The 6816-nt window shown below is 34.1% G+C and overlaps 1 long non-coding RNA gene across 1 annotated transcript in view; it reads right to left on the bottom strand.

Annotated features, from left to right (window-relative positions):
• Positions 1-1433: 1433 nt before the first annotated feature.
• LOC108364953 (uncharacterized) overlaps positions 1434-6816 on the bottom strand; it is a 25459-nt gene continuing 20076 nt past the window's right edge. The window contains exon 2 of the long non-coding RNA XR_001847850.1: positions 1434-1771. This is a non-coding gene — a long non-coding RNA (uncharacterized LOC108364953). The remainder of the gene's footprint in view (positions 1772-6816) is intronic.

Raw genomic sequence — 6816 nt, 5'->3', positions numbered from 1 at the left:
TTCTTTATTCATCCTGATCATTTATGTATACATTTGTCTATATCTATCTCGATTCGTTTTGGCTGTTACAAACAACCGTTATGTGAACAAAATTAATATAAGTGCGCTCGGGTATAAAAAGCGTACTATATAAAAAAAACAATGCGCATATAAAAGAGCACCAACTTAACTTGTAATACATTTATGTACACAAATTTTATATTTAGTATAGAAATATTCAATTCAAATACGCCCATATTAAAAGTAAGCGATTTGCAATTGCCGATTGCTTTTTCATAATTGATTTAAAAAAAAATATTTAAATTCCATGCTGGTTGTAATGGGAATTGAACACTGACCCTCTGGAAATAAGCAAATTGTGGCAAGCATCTTCGCGCACTCAGCTACAGCCAGACATGTAAATGTGCATTTAAATGTTGAGTTTGAATCAACACCACGCGTGCGTGTTATGAAGGTATTATTTTTAAATACGAACATTTTTATCCGATAATCAAATAGAAAAACTTCAGGTTTACTATGCGCTATTTCCCTCAGTGAATTCAAAACATTTTTCTGAATATTACAACGCGTTTTTTCTCTTAGTGTAGTGATTTTTGAACTTTTATTCAAATTTGTGCAATGAAATCAAAAACCGGGACACTAAAACGAAACCCGGGACATTTTACAGTTGGACCGGGACACCGGGACAAATAGTCTAAAACCGGGACATGTTCGGGAAAACCAGGAAATCTGGCAGCCCTATTACTAGAGATATTTAAACAACTAAGGTGGGCTTAGAGTGTAGACAGGATGACTAAACGGACTAGGAAGTTACTGATGACTAGACGGACGGGCCAATGTTAGGCTAAGGGGATGCTGCTAAATTTGAGGAGTCGCAGCAGCATCCAAGGCTGCGAGGAGAATGTACGTAGAAGTGGGTGGGACGACTCCACCTTACAGGACCGGTTCTGTTTTCTTCACTTTCACTATACTTTAGTTTTTCTTCACTCCCACTTTGCATACAATTTCGACTTCTCTATTCATTCTGAGCATTTATGTATACATTTGTCTATATCTATCTCGATTCGTTTTGGCTGTTATAAACAACCGTTATGTGAACAAAATTAATATACCCTTGTGCACAAGTGCGCTCGGGTATAAAAATCAAATCAGCTGCTCTACTGATACTACCTGTATTACAAAACATTGCAAAGAAGTACATTTGACCGTACTTCGAAGTATGAAGTACAATGCCTCAAAAAGAAGTACTGTACTTCCGAAAGAAGTACGGTTGGTCATATTATTTATGGGTATTGTTAAATAAACTGTTGGTTTTTAAGTAAAAACTCAATTCTAAATTTAACAATTTTTGGCTTTTCATGCGAATTGCTAAAAATCCTAAAATATATATGTCACCAATAAAAAAAATCTCGACGTGCAAGAAAAAAGCCAAGTATGTATTTAAATTTATTTAACTCGCAGGTCTGTGTAATCTAGAAATCAGGGTTGGAGACGGAAAAGTCATATTTTTAATACAGGAATATTTTATAACTTGGATTTCAGAAGAGATATTTTGTATTCTTAATTACGTATTGTAACAATATTGCGAAATTTATAAAAGGCAGCAGTCGTCCGGATATCCGAATCCGGCTCTTATTTTTTACATGGTATCCGGCATCCGGTTATCCGGCAAAATCTCTATCCGGCACATCCTAATCCAATGTCAAAGTTACTGGTGGTAGTTAGGCGCACAATTTCAACTGCTGCATAGGGGTTTCCAGCTGTTAGTTACCTGAAATTAAATGATATATAGTATGCATTTTAAAACAACTTATTTTTTTGTTTTAATTGATGTAATTTTAATACTATAAAATCTTATTTTATTTTAAATTTTCATGCAATTTTTATATTCTACTTATCCATAATAGTATAGATAAAATTGATTATGGCTGCGTTTCTTTATACATTCCGGATAATCGCATTTCACAGCCGAAATAAACAGAATGCGTTTGAAATATACGTCAACATATCAGCAGGAACGTTCTAAAAAATTAATAAACAAAAAAGTTTATTCCAAACGTTCAGAATGAATAAAGAAATGCAGCCTATATGAAAAATGTTCGTAACGATTTATTTCTCAAAGTACTAAACCGATTTTAATGATTATATTTTTAAAGCGAAGCATTTGTGAAAAAAAACTGAGTGGTATACGTATTTTTTTATTCTTTGAAAATAAACGCCCTTTTTTTTGTTACAAAAAATACAAGGACGTAGACGTAGACTATTTCGTCGTAAAACTCAGCGCATAACTACGCAGTTCGCGTTCTCTGTCTAGTTAAAAATTTCGTATTTTATATTATTCTCATCGCCCAACATATGTGCGAATGTTGATCTGCTTGTGCACTACTGTGGTTTGCTGTTACCGAGATAGAGACTAATAAAATCGCAAAATTGTGTCGAGTACAATATCATAAGGCCGTGAGTTTGTGGGCAAAAAGTGGAGCGGACGCAGCATAAAATACAATGTGCTAAGTGTAATGACCTGTTTCACCTAGCTTGTGTAAATATGAACCCAACTGATGTTGAGTTCTTGCTCAATTCTGATAAGCCATTTCTCTGCAATGGTTGTGCTGGGGCTCGGCGTGATTCCATGCGTTTGCCACCACCTATCGTCGTTTCTGAGGACAGTGTAGTTGGTGCTTTGTCTAACAACACGGCTACCTCAAGTAGTCAAATAGGCTCACAACGCAACAATAATGCAACTGCTCATCATCAGTCTAAAATGCCATTTTCATCCTCTCCGTCTCTACAAATGTGTAAAGGTTCAGGCAGCAAGTTCAATCAAATTGACGCTGAGCAATATCACTACAATCATTGTTCGATGAGATTATTGCCCTTAGAGCTGAGAATATTCGTGTTTTTGCTTTAGTCAATGCATTAGCGGATGACAATAAACGGCTTATTAGCAAAACGGAATCTCTTGAAGCCGTGTTACACTCATTGCAGAGTAAACTGTGCACCGATGGGCTTGCGGAGTCCATCAATTTGCTCACCAGTGTTGCCGCGCCGTCTCAAGAAAATGTATCCTTGAGCAAGCCAAAAATGTATCCAAATGTATCCAATTTTCTTTTTTCACATATACATCTCATAATTTGTAAGAAAATCAAACATTTTCATAAAAAATACATAATTTAACCCATCCTAAGGACTAGGAATACATGTGCATAAAATCAAACATTTGTAATTTCAATTTATAAAGTAAATTTTTTTTGCATAAGTATTTTGCAAAGTAAATATGAGTAGTCCACTTGCAAACAGCGTTATGTGATTTTATAATAGAAAGCCGTAAATTTAAAAAAACGACTACGACAGCAAGTATCATTTAAATTGAATCTTTTCCATTATTACCTGAAAATTTGGATAAATAAGAGCCTTTTAAAATTGTAACATAACATAACATGACATAAGATAACATAAACAGTCTATACGACCTAAAGCAGTTTTCTAAGTTCATCAGAAGATGTATAGTTTTGAAAGTTTATAAATAAGTGTGATAGCGACTTTTGGAAGAAGAGTTAACATTTGATGTTATTTTTTTCAGAATATAAAAAAGATTTTGCACTGTGTTGACATGAAACTACTATAAGTACTGGTACGTAATCCTCCAAAAACTAAAAATCGAAAAAATTTTACATAGCGCACTTTGTACACTCTAAAAAGAGCATGTAAAACTACTACTGAAAAGTGTCTATTTTTCAACAAGAATCTGTATAAATATACGTATAGGATGTTCAGTTTTTGATTTTGAACTTGAGATCTTTAAAATATACACGTAAATACACATATATAGAATGTTTAAAATTGCAAAAATTTTCAAACTACAAATACATTTCCTACTTATAATAAACATTACTTTATTTTAAACATTTTATGTGTAATTTTGCTCTTGTGACAAATTCGTTATGTAAAAGTAAACAGGCAATGATTAATTTTATTACACGGCGTGCAAATTTGCACACATTAAAAGAGGAAACTGGTTACCTCTCTCTATATGCGCAAATAAAAAATTTTTTTTTAGAGTGTATTTAAAGTCTTTTCAGTAAAATTCATAAAAGTTTCCTTAAATAAATGAAATTTAGTTTTTTAAACTACATTGAAATCTTTCTTTTTAAATTAACAAATGAAAATATGTGATATGAAAGATATTACTACAGAAAGAGTATAATTTACTTTATATATATCGTCGTTTAAAGTGCAAAACCGCGTATCGTCATTCTGCAAAACCGCGTAACTGACATTTTCTGCCAAAAATTGGCAAGCTCTTGGCTCAATCCTTATCCATTCGTCCTGAAATATACTAGCCAGAAATGCGATTGCTTAATAAACAAGAGAACCATTTTGAAATATAAGTGTTTTTACTCTCTAGAAAATAATTTATGCAACGTCACATACGCGGTTTTGCATTATCTTGATACGCGGTTTTGCATTTTGTTGATACGCGGTTTTGTACTTTAAACGACGATATGTATATTAAGATCTTGCTTAAAGCATCCTTTTAAGCTAATTAAAGCAATTGCGCTTATACCTATTTTGGTGAGATCTCTTCATATGTTCATTGCTTCGTTCACAAAAAATAAAATCCTTTAATTTCAGGCTTAAGTAGCGATTCTTTATACGTTTAGAAAACGTAATGCCTTCTACCATCTTTAATGAAAATCGATTTTTGAACGAAAAAAACTTTATAGGAAATATAAAATTTTGGCCTATTTAAAAAAGTATCCACATTTATACGGACCGGAAAAAATAAGTATCCCGCAAAAATTCGTCTAAAACGGCATCCCTGGTAGAGTTGTCAAACTATCGATGGCACTATCGATAGTATCGATAGTTTCAATTTTTTTAGACTATCAATACTCATTGATAGTTTTTTCTTATACTATCAAAAATATCGATAGTTTAGTAGGACTATCGATCATCTCTCCCAATTTTTTTGAAATTATACATACATATGTTAATCGTAAATCCTATTTTGTTTGTATAACTTGTGTTTGTTTTTGAACTTTCTAAAAAGAGAAGTATTCTGGCTAAGCAGTTACTTAATTTTGAATGATTATAACTTTTATAAGATAATATTTATTTCACTATGATCCTGTAAAAACAAAGCACCCTAACTGATTTAGCGCTATCGATAGCGCTATCGATAGTGCTATCGATAGTTATGTTTTTTTTTGAGACTATCGTGAATATTGATAGTTTTCTGAAAACTATACTATCGATGGTGTGACTATCGATAGTTTGACACCTCTAATCCCTGGTGCTCACTACCGAAGTTAAAAATCTTCGCTCGAATTGCAGAATCGTCGCGAGAGAGTCTTCCACTCACTGTGCTAACTCTGCTATTGCTAATACCCCAGCTTCAACGACTGCTACGCATCATACTTCGTCAGGTACATGTATGTCTGAGTGTAACATAGACGTTGCGTGGGAGAAGTCTCATCCTTCCGCTCGCAGTATTAACTCTGCTAACTCTGCTATGGTTAATCCTCCAGCTGTAACAACTGCTACGGATCACACGCCGACAACTACTTGTATGCCTCCTACGTAGCTGCTGCCTCTGCTGACACATACGCTGCTGCTGCCGCTGCCGCCGCCGCCGCTACTGAAATAAACAGTGCTGATGGTTCGCTATCAACTGGACAAGCACAGTGGGTCACCATGCAAACGAAGAGGAACAAAAAGAAGAAGGAAAAAAATGTACGCAACGTGGTTATTGGGTGCAGTATCAGTACTGAATTAGATCGCGGATACGAAAATATGGCTGCACTTGTCTTCTTTTAAACCAAATGTATCTGAGGAAAATATAATTTCTTTAGTGGAAAAAAATACTGGAATCGACAGAATTAGCATTTCTTGTTTTAAGCTCATCAAAAAGGATGTTGACATTGGCTCGCTTACGAAGATCAATTTTAAACTGGGTGTTATTGCATCTCAATATGACAAGGTTTTGGACCCAGCGCTCAAGAGTTTGAAGATACACTTTCAAAATATGGGTGGCTTAAGTACAACTCCGGACGACATTATCATCCGTAGCTCAGTTTCGGATTTTGACTAATCTTCGTGGAGTCTTGGTTAAATGCAAACTTTTTTGATAGTGAATATTTCAATCCGACCTTATTGAACGTTTTTCGGAAAGATCGGGATGTTAATAGTACAGGATTTTCTCGCGGTGGTGGTGTTCTTATCGCAGTTCGGCGTTATCTTCATACATTTGTTGTCCCGCTCAGCGACAGTGACCCAATATTAGAACAAATTTGTGTTTGCATCAAAGGTACTTCTGAATTTGACTCTTTATATATATTGGCTTCGTACATCCCGCCTGGTAGTAATTTTAGTCTTTATAAAACTCATACAGACAACATTTCATATTTGGTTCACAATGTGTTAACAACTAATCACACTGGACCACAAATTTCAACTTTTTCTCTTTACCAGAAACAACGTTATGAAATTCTTATGTAAAATCACCCCCTGATTCCGAAAATCAAGGTTATTTTTAATTCTATGGTACCGTTTTTGAGATATTTGCAATTTACCGTTTTTGCAACTTTACCACTTTATCATATATATCTCAAGAACGAATTAAGCAATTCCAAAACGGTTTGAAGCTTTTAAAAGGTAATAAAATTTTCTATAAACTGTGCATACAACACTTTTTGCTAGGCCCTGTAGATTCAAAGATAACGAACAATCATTACCGATTTTTTCAATTTTTTTTGTAAAAATATAAAAAAAATTGTACTTTGCGGGGAAGGATCTCGAAAACCTTTTATTTTTTTG

Source organism: Rhagoletis zephyria, unplaced genomic scaffold (assembly GCF_001687245.7).
Source record: "Rhagoletis zephyria isolate East Lansing unplaced genomic scaffold, Rhagoletis_zephyria_1.1 Rzeph_scaffold_01723, whole genome shotgun sequence".
Lineage (NCBI taxonomy): Eukaryota > Metazoa > Arthropoda > Insecta > Diptera > Tephritidae > Rhagoletis > Rhagoletis zephyria.
Note: the sequence above shows the minus strand (reverse complement) of the source record. Positions and strands in the feature narration are given on the sequence as shown.